This window comes from Trachymyrmex cornetzi, unplaced genomic scaffold (genome assembly GCF_001594075.2).
Source record: "Trachymyrmex cornetzi isolate Tcor2-1 unplaced genomic scaffold, Tcor1.1 scaffold129, whole genome shotgun sequence".
NCBI classification, from domain to species: Eukaryota; Metazoa; Arthropoda; class Insecta; order Hymenoptera; family Formicidae; genus Trachymyrmex; species Trachymyrmex cornetzi.
This window is the reverse complement of record NW_017295861.1, coordinates 3,229,105-3,241,534: the sequence shown is the minus strand read 5'-3', so window position 1 is coordinate 3,241,534 and position 12,430 is coordinate 3,229,105.

The following is a 12,430-nucleotide window of genomic DNA, read 5'->3' as shown; positions in this document are numbered from 1 at the left end:
TTAATTTTCAGATAATGGTTTTTCTTTCTAGAAATGAAATTTCATAATGAGATAAATGCTTATTATACATATGATGCATAATTTCTCTAGGTATGAAGATACTAAAACTTTTATTTAACCACAAATGTTGGAAATTTTCACACGTAATTAAACCTCCTGCCCAACTCTGAGCAACTTTTTGTGCAATCGTACTGCATATTAAAAAGGAATCTTTATTAAGTAAAGTTGATGACACAAGTATCATAGAAAGACATTGTAGATTTCTGGGATATTTGGTGGAAATACACAAATCTTATATTCATCTACATTATCTACAATTATTTTAATATATGTTTAGAAAAGAATAAAGTTAAAAATACATGACTGAACACGAGCGTAACATGGTGGACAGCGCGTGAGTCTACCTATGCTAGGGGACTCGGGTTCGATCCCCGGCAGATCCAAGAAATTTTCACACGCTCGTAGCTCCTCTTCGGTGGTCTGGCAAACTACCAAGAGTATCTTTTGCCAAAACCTCTCAAAACTGCCGTCAAGAACTGGCGTGTAGATTCCGTATGGTTGTGTACAACCTGCGTGCGTACCACGGGCACACGTACGAGAGGTAGGCCTAGTCCCGATATTGGAATGTTGCGCCATCAGAATGGAATGGAATTAATACTAACACAGTGAGAATTACATAGACACCTCATGGTATCAAATCCACACCAATCTTTTTTAGATTGTGGGCATTAATTGATATGTAGTGGAGACCACACAAAGCTTCATCAATTTTGAGTATTTCATTAATATTTGCAAACGCTGTTTTAGTTTGCTCAATATATTTTTTTTTAGCCCACAAAGTGACGTTATCTTGTGGAACAAGATAAAGTTTAAGAAATAACATCTTATTTCTGCTGTATACAATGAACTAGAGACCCTCTAATCAGAGTCTGGCCACCTGAAGTGTCAGATATTTTTCATCGAAATTGTGTGAGAGAAAAATCATGCTATCTCACTTCATCTCACGCTACAGTGGCGCTGTACGTTGCAGCTCTATAGAGACACTCTATAAGCTTCATAGTTTTTACGAACATTCTGACACGTTCATGTTACTAGCTGGCGATTAAAATTTAAAAAACGTAAAAATTTAATAAAGTGTCTAATCATAAATATTACGACAGCATGTCCATGGCCATGCATCATGCATTTAAAGTAAAAATATAATATATTTTGATTATGCATTTAAATGGAATAGATGAAAAATGTTGAACCAATCACAAACCGGGGAGAAGGTGGCCATACTCTGATTAGAGGATCTGTATTAAGAACTATTCCATATCTCCTTTACTGAGGAGCGTTGGACTTAATTCTACGCAAAGCGGATGACATCTCCCCTGCCAGGGGTGCGCGATTTTCCACACGAAGGGACGTTCGTTCCACCTCACCCCTGCCTAGAAACACACGGAGCAGGGGGGAAGTGAGGTGGTCCTCGATCATTTCATGAAAAATCTGATGCTCCTAGACAGGTCAAATACGGAGTATATATAGTGTATAAAGCAGAAATAAGATGTTATTTTTTAAACTTTTTTTGTTAATAACTTTTTAATGAATGAGGAGCGCGATAGCTAGAACCTTTTGCAAATCACTCAAAGTTATCATTTTGACTTTCACGATATTAAAATAAAATTATTTTGACTTTATTTTAACTTGATGTATTCCTTGAGTGGAGGAAGGTCACCGATACCGACATACCACTTTGTGTTTAGACAATATTCCTTAAACAAAAGGTGAAAATACGACTTCAAAAATATAAATACAAAGTAAAAAGTATCTTCTATCAGATAGTATAAGCAATTTTTATAATACTGTTTGCAATTTTGCAATAATTAAGTTTTTCGTAAGTTATGCAAAAATGAGCGTTTGACAAAATGGGCTCTAAAACTGACACAGTAGGCAGTAATGCTACGTATTCCTATTCTTTTCCTGTTACAGGAATTATCTGTATAAAGTACCTATAAGTAAATGTATATAAGATTTTTCAGAATCATTTTACTTCGTTATAAAACATTTTTATTGAATTATATGCATATTTACTTTATGCTGTTCTGCAAGATGCAAATATGTAACGCGATAGTTTTTCTAGAGTTGTTCCATATGTACGATTGCCTTCAGCTCTAATAGACTTATTTGACACTATAAAGCAACATTATGAAGATTAAGTTAGCTCATGATCTGTTTTGACGGACAGGTGTGCGGTTTACGCTACATCCCAATTTTAAATTAAAAATCGTATTATGAAAAGACTAAGAGAAAAAATATAAATAAAGCTTATTTCGGAAACTACAAGTATTTAAAATGACGTAATATTATTAATAATATACTCACCATTATTTAAACCTCACAATTTGCAAAAGAAAATCGTAAGAATTTTATTTTCGCATTTGTAGAATTGGTTTTTAGCTGATTTGATATAGAAACAAATCACAAACCTATGAATTATGAGTTTATACTTCTTTAATTAGCTAAACAGATCATGATTTTATTAGTATTAATAAAGTGCAATAGTTAGTTTCCGAAAAATAAGGGGGTATACTTTAGGAGATCTATGTCAGTATCGGCGACTTTCCTCTAGATTTACATCTTTTGTATACGAAAAGGGATCGTATATGATATAATTTTTAATTAGAGAGGTATCCTTAGTATTTTTATATTACTGCAAAATTAATCACATATGAGAGAATAACATACGTTATAAAATATTACAAGTGCATCATATCGCGCATCATAAATTACGAATGCCAAACATGCTGCAGCAATAAGAGTAACTCGCAAATATGTTGTGGCAAATAGCGTAGCAGAGCTTGGCCCGCTGAGAATTGCTGACGTTTAAATATATTATTTGACGCGTGATGTAGAACGCGCGCACTCTCTACGCGTTCTTCTTCGTGTATCCGGTAGAATAGAATTTTATATGGCGAGGAAAGGAAGCGAAGATGACTGCGGGTGAGTGCGATATCGTGCCTCAGCAGATGAAAATAGCACAGCAATGGCATATTGCGTACTTCAAGAAAACGTCCTGCTCGTAGAGCGGCCGAAAATGCATCCAATTACGTCCTGTACTCTCGGAAAAATACCGTCTGCGTTATTAACTTCCTCTGATTGCGCGTTGAACGATCATTATTGCCCGACCTCGTCGAACGATCCCGTATGATATTGCATGCTTCTATTTGCTGCGCATCCAGTGTGTGGAAAATAATTTGATGAACAATACAACTGAAAAATAGATATTTCAGAGTAAGACAAAATTAATTAAATTTAAAAAATTAAGTTCTTTACATCTGTATCTATAACCTTTAATTATTCGCGCGACATATTTTTTGCACGACTACATATATAACTAAAGATTAAATCAGGCCAAGAAAGCGAACGCGAATAAACATAACTGTACAGCTATCTTTAATGAATATTCTCTCTCCCTCTCTCTCTCTCTCTCTCTCTCTCTCTCTCTCTCTCTCGACGTTGTTTGTACTCATTAAAACAAATTGTTCATTCGTGTTTGTTTGCGCTTGCTTGCTCTGACGTATATGCATGCTATAATTTCATACGCCTAAATAATAACTTTAATTCTTTGGAACTGACGGTAGGTCTATTTCTATTGAACCTACTTAACCCTTACCGTACTATGTACAATTTGGTGCCGATCATCCATACTATCAAGGGTCACTAGAATCTCTTCGTTTTTTCACCTCTTCAAAATAATTCAAAAAATCTCTAAAAATTCACCAACATTTTCAACTTTCTAGAATAAATATTAATTCTTTATTTTGGAAAATAATAAAATGTAGTATAATTTATAATTACCGAAGAACTCAAAGAAACTTGCACGAACAGGAATCGCTCGGTCACTACCCAGATAGACTTGTATGATGATCACGATATGCACAAATTAATTTACTGAAAATTTAGAACAATTTTATGATCATTTATGACATTATAAAACCAAAAACGTTTATATTAAAGTAAATATAAAATTTAAGTTATTTGATTAAATTTTTTGTTATAGAATTACAAAAACATATGTATGAAAATATATCTTCAGATTTATAATATTCTTTTTTCGATATCACTATACGAAATATTTATATCATATATAATTAAATGAAATACATCATATAATGATGCACATTTACAATTATCATGTGATGTTATAGAAAGCTTAAATAATTTTTAAATTTTTCTTTATTTTATGCCGCATAAAGTACGATAAATATTCTGTAAAATTTGGGTAAACAGATGTTGATCTTGATACACTGAATTTTGTTGAAAGGATTCATAATCCTGATGTGATGTCATAGAAAGCATAAATGATTTGTAAACTTTTATTTATTTCATGCCGTATAAAGTAAGACAAATATACTGTAAAATTTGAGTAAACAAATGTCGGTTTTAATGTACCGAATTTTGTTGAAAGGATTCGTAATCCTGATGTGTCATAGTAAGCATAAATAATTTGTAAATTTTTCCTTATTTTACGCCGCATGAAGTAAGACACTATCATTTTTACCAACATGAGAAATTGCGGTACTAAAAAATTTTGAAGAAAATCTAAAAAAATTCACACAATTCTATAAGAAAGAAACAATTTTTGTCTCTTGCTATTTTTTCGTAAAGTTAATAGTACTTGAGTAAAAAATTATTGAAAACCAACATTCGGTGATTTTTAATAATTAATATCTATTTAGAATATTATATATTTTAATTAATATCTTGTTAACTATTGCGAAAATTGTAAAATGGTAGAAGACTTTCAACTCACAATCAGTTTAGTCCGCTCTACCTGCTTACGCGTGTTGTCAGGAGTTATCAGACACCCTATATATACATACATGCATATTACATACATATATGATCGGTACGAATGTCAAAATAAAATTTAATATATGCCAAATTTAAAAATGTTCAGACAAGCGTGCGATTAACTCAACATTAGCATAGGTAGGCTACCATCTCAAAGATCTTAGGTTCAAATCCCGTCGATACTCTATGCGTTTTCAAGAATATTTATAATTGCGTTAATTATAAGAATTTGAATATATATAAAAATAAGTAATAAACTTAATTAATAAATATATATTCTGAAAATAAAAAAACAAATTAAATTATAATTAAATTTTTTTTTCGTTAAAATATTCCCAGTAGACAAATGTACATATACTTTACAGCAACTTCACGTTTATCTTAGAATCATCCAATGCTTCATAGATGAGCCGATTGTGATTCCAAATATTGTAGTAGTATTTAGTAGATCAGAAAACAAAATTTCTAATCTACTAAATACTACTACAATATTTGGAATCACAATCGGCTCATCTATGAAGCATTTGATGATCGAATAAAACGTAAAGTTGCAGTAAAATTTATGTACATCTGTCTATCTGGGTAGTTATCCATATTAGTACGGTAAGGGTTAATTATATCTCTCCAGAGCTGATTGTGAGTTCATTGGATCCACTCAATTATACTTTTTATGTTACATTTACCGATTTGAATTATTGTTATTAAAAGAAACTTAATATTCATTCTTTGTTAAACGAGTTATGTCATTTTAATTCTTTGAAATGAACAACGATAGCAGTAGTTTACAGTTATTCGGACATTTTAGCTCCTCTTCAGATCATTTTATTAACACAAAATGAGAAGAGAAGCCGAAACGTTTGAATAAAATTAATTTATTAACATATTAGTCATTGCACCTCACTAACCGTGCACGACTCTCATTTGATCGTTTTGTTGTTCTTGAAATTAATTAGTGCCTTTTAATTATCATAAATTAAATGGGTCCCACAAACCCATTCCATTAGTAACTGCGCGCGTGTTAAAGATTTTAATGTAAATTTCGGAAGATTAATAAACGAAATATTTCAATTAATAAATTATAAACGACCAATCAGTTATTTTAACGACGATGTCAAAATTCTTTACTCTCTAAATCTGAACGAGTGGATAATCACTGATATCAGTGCCAAGTATACTACTGCAGGTAATCAGTGAGTGAAATGTGAACTTCCTAACCTAGCTAACCTTTATTATGTGATAATTAATCTTATTTTAGTGCATAAATTCAATGAATATAGTATTAGAAGATTGAAATTAACATATAAATATCAATATTAGGATATATAATGCTCAAACCTTTTTTCTTTTTTAATTGAATTTCACTGATTATCCAAATACGTCACTGGATGATTAGTGAATAGTGGCATACTTGGCACTAATATCAGTGATTATCCACTGATTTAGATTTAGAGAGTAAATTTTCATATCACCCCCGATCAATCGCATCAATAATCTAAAGATAACAACTCTAATAATCTAAAAACAGCAATGATCCAAAGATAGCGAAAAAACATGCGGATATCAAAAATATGCGAAATATCCTCGTAGGCTTCTTCACATTCTGGGACAACGATGTCGAAAAAGGGAGACATCGAAAACTCGGAGAAAAGTCCTTATTTATTTGCGGATGGAAGTAGCACGCGAGGATGAGACGACACGCTAGGAATTTCGAATAGAGAACGACCGTAAGCCCGCATCCAGGCCAAACTTTGACCCGCACGCAGGCACGTAGACATACGCATACGCTAGCTAGTCTTCAAGTCTTAAAACTTGAGCAAAGTAACACATTTGCAATTGTGACTTTAATCCAGGATTTTCTCTACTTTAACAAATAGAATAATACGACGTTAGAACTTCAGAAACTCTCTAGAGCTGACGATGGTTCTATTGGACCCACTCAATTATAAATCTTTTTGTCAAAAGTGTAAAACAATTCAATTTCCTTTTTGTTACACCTGCTAATTTAAATTATTCTTATTAAAATATACTTAGTATTTATTTTTTTCATATAAATTATGTTATTTCATATAAATTATGTTATTTTAGTTTCTTTATATTATTTAATACCTTTTAATTAACGTAAATTGAATGATAGACCCAGTATTAGTAACCGTATTACAGATTTTGACGTCAGCCGAAATTAGGAGGAAAAAAGATATTAGATGTAGAAATGATATGTATATTAGGATAGTAGCCGGTTCTCCAATCTTGTCAATCTTTTTGAATTTATATGCTTTTGATGTTATCAATTCGAGTAATTTCTACTCTCGCGCTGGAACAGTAAGTATATTTAACCCTCCAGAGCTGAACACCAAAATCTGTAACGTAGTTACTGAGCCTGGATCTAGAAGACTCATTTAAATTAATGAACAGTTCATTTAAATTAATGAAAAGACACTAATTAATTTTCAAGCAACAAAACAAGAAGTATAAAAAAGAATATTAAGGGAAGGTCACCGATACCGACATATCGCTTTGTTTTTAGACAATATTTCTTAAACAAAAGATAAAAATACAATTTCAAAAACTTAAATACAAAGTAAAAAGTGTCTTCTATATAGGTAGTATAGGCAATTTTTATAATACTGTTTGCAATTTTGCAATAATTAAGTTTTTCATAAGTTATGCAAAAATGAGCGTCTAACAAAATGGGCTGACATAGTAGGCAATAATGCCAACATTCCTATTCTATAAATAAAGATATATCCTATTCTCTCTGTAAAGAAAACTAATTTATGAAACTATAAACATTTAAAATAACATAATATTATCAATAATGCAGTCATTATTATTTTAATTACGCAATTTGCAAAAGAACACCGTGAGAATTTTCTTCTCGGATTCACAGGATTTGTTTTTAGCTGATTTGGTATAGAAATAAGCCAAAAATATATGAATTATGAGTTTGTACTTCTTTAATTAGCTGAACAGATCATGATTTTATTAGTATTAATAAAGTGCAATAGTTAGTTTCTGAGAAATAAGGGGGTGTCACTTTAGGAGACCTATGTCAGTATCGGCGACTTTCCTCTAAGTACATTTAACCCTTACCGTACTAATATGGGTAACTAATGACCGAGCGATTCCTATTCGTGCAAGTTTCTTTGAGTCTTTCGGTAATTATAAATTATATTACATTTTATTATTTTCCAAAATAAAGAGTCAATATTTATTCTAGAAAGTTGAAAATATATTAGTGAATTTTTAGAGATTTTTTAAATTATTTTGAAGAGGCGAAAAAACGAAGAGATTTGAAGTGATCCTTGATGGTATGGATGAGGCACCAAATTGTAGATGGTACGGTAAGGGTTAATAAGAATATGCAAATTTGATTTAACATCAAGAGAATTGAATTATTTGATATATTTTTGACACAAAAGGATTTATAATTGAATGTACTTAATAGTCGCACCGACAGCTCTGAAGAGTTAACTTTGCAACCGTCACCTATTTCACCCTTATGTTTCTTCAATGCTTCGCGCGTATTTAATATTCGTAAAAAGGGAACCATATTCGTATCTAGGAAACGATCGTACGGCACTGTGCGGTAGCATGTGCTCGCAAACGGGTTTCGAGCGTATGTATGCACGATTGCCTTTGTGTTAGCGAGATGCGAGACGTATATGCAGGATCAAAGGGAGTTTCTCCCGCGACTTTGCAATTCGTACCTTGCTCGTACTTTACTGCCACAAATAGGGGGGACCGCGAGCCGAAGATCCTCTCAAAGGAGGCCGCTACTTGAGCCTTCGTCACGCTCACGATCTCCTGGTACTCTCTTTTCGGGATAGGAAGAGATAAAGGAAAACGCTTGGAAAATATAGTTTCTCGATATACATATTCTTTCGTTCTTTTTTTTTCTTTTTCTTCTATATGACTGGAAATACGTTTCGGCGGCGCAAACAACGAGCTTTCGCTGCTGTAGGCTATAGGCAGGAAACGTGATATAAAGCTACTAATTTAGAGAGAACAGAAGCTTTTTAAATAAAGCATTGCAATTTGGCGGCAATCGGTGGAAGTTGTTGCAGTTGCTGCTAAATGTGTCATAACAATAAACTCGGTGCGACAACGTGTATCGTTAGCATAAGCATTTATTTATTTTTGTGGCGTCTGGAGATTCGAACTTTATTAAAAAAGTGTTCTTACAAACAGAAGGTAAATTTTTTGCTTGTATTACATAAGCGCTTTTAATAATGTTGCATGAATAATAAAGATTAATTGCAAAAATTCTAATTTGTTTATTGTCACGAGAAGACATTATTTCTCTTATAAAAACATGTCAGTAATATGTGTATTGAGGGTTAAGAATTGATTCTTGTTGTGAAAAACAATGTTTCCTTTAGATGATAATAATAATTCCTTTAATATCTATTTTACATAATGATTTAAATTAATAAAATGACATATAAATATATTATTAAAAATATCTTAATACAAGCTTTGAAATTATGCTGTCATCAGTGATAAGAGAATAAAATCACGGTTTTAAAGAACGTATATAATAATAACAATTTTAATCTGTGTGTATATTTGTCAGTATTATGTACACAGAATAATAGTGAAAAATGTCATTTACAAAGCCTTACTTTTCCAATTCCAAAAATTGTAAATAACATTTATATATCTCGCACAGGGCATGTAAATTTGAATAGACGGGCAAATTTTAACGTACCCACATACATATTTAATTTTTGTGCGCATAATGTCACGTATAAACTTGTTATTTATCGTTACAATGATAATCATGAATAACTTATTACCGTATACCGCGTATACAGATTTATTTGTTTCTATCCATGACGTGGATACATCATATCCATTTTTTTTATAAAACTTCGATTAATCCTTTTTATTCGTACATCCATGAATATTAAACGCGTACGAAGTTAAACAAGAAGACATTTCCTTTTCGTTAATTACCGCGTTAATTACCGCGTTAATTATAGAATCACTGCAATCCTACGTCATTTTAAGCAGAATGTGCTATTAGCTTACGACGGTCGTCTGATCATGCAGATGACTATCTACTGCATCTCTCATGCTTTGAACTGGCGGGCCGACTAAAGCCGCACGCTTCCACTGCATGCGTGGAACTAAATCACTGATAACCAGCTTATAGCCAAGCTGCACTGCATATTCTAAAGAGAATGTATGATGGCTGAGTGAATATAATCGTGTGCACTTACTGTCAATTAGATGTGCATTAGGAGAGTTCAAAAATCTGCACATATTTTTCGATGCAAGGATCACAACGATTATGAACGATATACCGATTGAGAAAGATAAATACATAATGACAGCCATGTTATGATCACCACAATTTCGCCTTTAATCTTTTAGAGATGATATATTGTTTTATCATTAAAAAAACAATTCTTTTTTGCTGACTGTACTCAAAAATATCTTATAAGTAGTTATAAGTAGACTGCGGAGCTTTATGCAAAATACTTAACTGAATGTTTTGCATAAAATGCATATTTTGCAATTTTGTAAATTTACAGATGGCAATCTCAATCTTTTTACTTCACCTTTTAATAACTCTTTAACGAACAACGATTGACTGCTAAAACTGTCCGATAGTTAATATTCAGTTAAGTATTTTGCATAAAGTTCCGCAGTCTAGTTATAAGTGAAGAATCTCTCAACGTGTACTTTATCAATATATATCATCATATATCAAACGCACAGCCCTTTTAGTCGTTACAAGTACTGTATTTCAATGTTTAATGTTACATACGTTTTCATCTTCAATACGTAAGTGTAAGTAATTTGCATACCCATATTCTTTTATTTTGAATTTATCTTGAATTTAATGTTAAAGTAAATGTTGCAACACTCGCCCTGGAAGGTTAAAAATTTCTACTTTAATTGTTGTTTCATGTTACACTTTAAGCTTAAATAATACATATTTAATGTGTGGTTAAAATCTTAATTTGTTGTGACAATTAATCCAATATTCTCGACCGAACTCTCGGATGTGCAAGTTGGTATTATCGGAAACAATACGTTGCTAAGAGTGATAAAGAGCCGTATTACAAAATATGGATAATTAATGATAAAATTAATATTAAATATTGCATATCCGTTTGTAGCCGTTCATTAAGGTCAGATGCATCTGTATCCGAATTGATATTTCTATTCTCTTTCAGAAATAAATAATGACAATGTATCACGAGCAGAATTAATTATATTTTCATTACAGGCGTAATAACAAAAATTACGTCGTATCGTTGGCGAAATACAATCGACGTAATTACGTATTACACAAAAGGTAAGGGAAAATTTTCACGAAACCCGCCAGTCTAATTAGACGTTCAAAAATCCACACCCGTGATGTGGAATTTATTTACAGCGTCGTCGAAAGTTATACGGGACTTTAAATCAGAACGTAAATACGTAAATACGATAAATTATTCGGATGGGATGACACGAAGAGCGGGAAGCAACGAATGAAGAGCAAACCAATTTGGCGCGCGTGTCTGTCGTCATATTTTCAGTGACCCATTATAGTGTCACGTACCGATGTTTACCAGGTACATTAATGTCCGTAGAAATTTGCATGAACAAACTCAAGGACAGTGAAAAATTTTTTTAAACAATATCATAAACTAGTAGACGAATATAATTACATCCTTTCCACTAGTAACTTACAATGGAAAATTAAATATTTCTTATTTTGCGCCACGTTAATACGCAGCATATAATTTTAGTCGACATATCGCTCCCTTACTTTAAAAGTGACACATCTCAAAAAATTAATTTTCCCAGAAAAGAGAAAAAATTATTCAACTAACAGAAAATTATTGATTCAATTGTTGAATTAAATAACATCGGCAAAAAAAATTCTTAACATGATCAAATATAATATTTATAATTTTTGTTTTACAATCCTTAAAAGATTACCTTTTTTGAATTGTGATGATTTTTTATGAAGTTCAGTTAGTTTACTTTCGATGATTGCTTTGAACGTCTAATTCTTACCTAATTGAATTCATAGCGATAATTGAAAAATAACATTTTTTTAGTTGTATCACTTTCGAAGTAAGAAAGCGATATGTATAATTTTAATAAATGTGGCAGCGCCATGTTTAAAATTTAAAATTTCTTTAAAGCCTTCTTGATATTTATCTACGAAAAAGATTGTACTAAAAGATCTTTTAACTCAAAGGGATTTTCCTTTAAATTTGTATAATGTAAAAAATATTTACACTGACGACTAATACATGGTCTTAAAGAATGGAATCTTTATTGAAACGCAGAAGAACATGCTGCGACAGGGACGTTCTGGGCTTTTATATATATACATATATATCTATTATATATATATATATATATTGTCTCGGAACAAATATTAAAGTCCAAAAATTAAGACGTTACATAAAACCGATCTATCTTGTAAGCTCTCACACAATTGCATATTTACAAGATCGACGTGTCCGCGTTCATTTATATGCCCTGCGTGAGCTGATCGAATTTCATGAAAGTTTCAGCACGGAGCAACTCTATACGTGCATAAAGCTAGCTGTCGGATACTCTCTGTTGTAATATGCACGCTGTA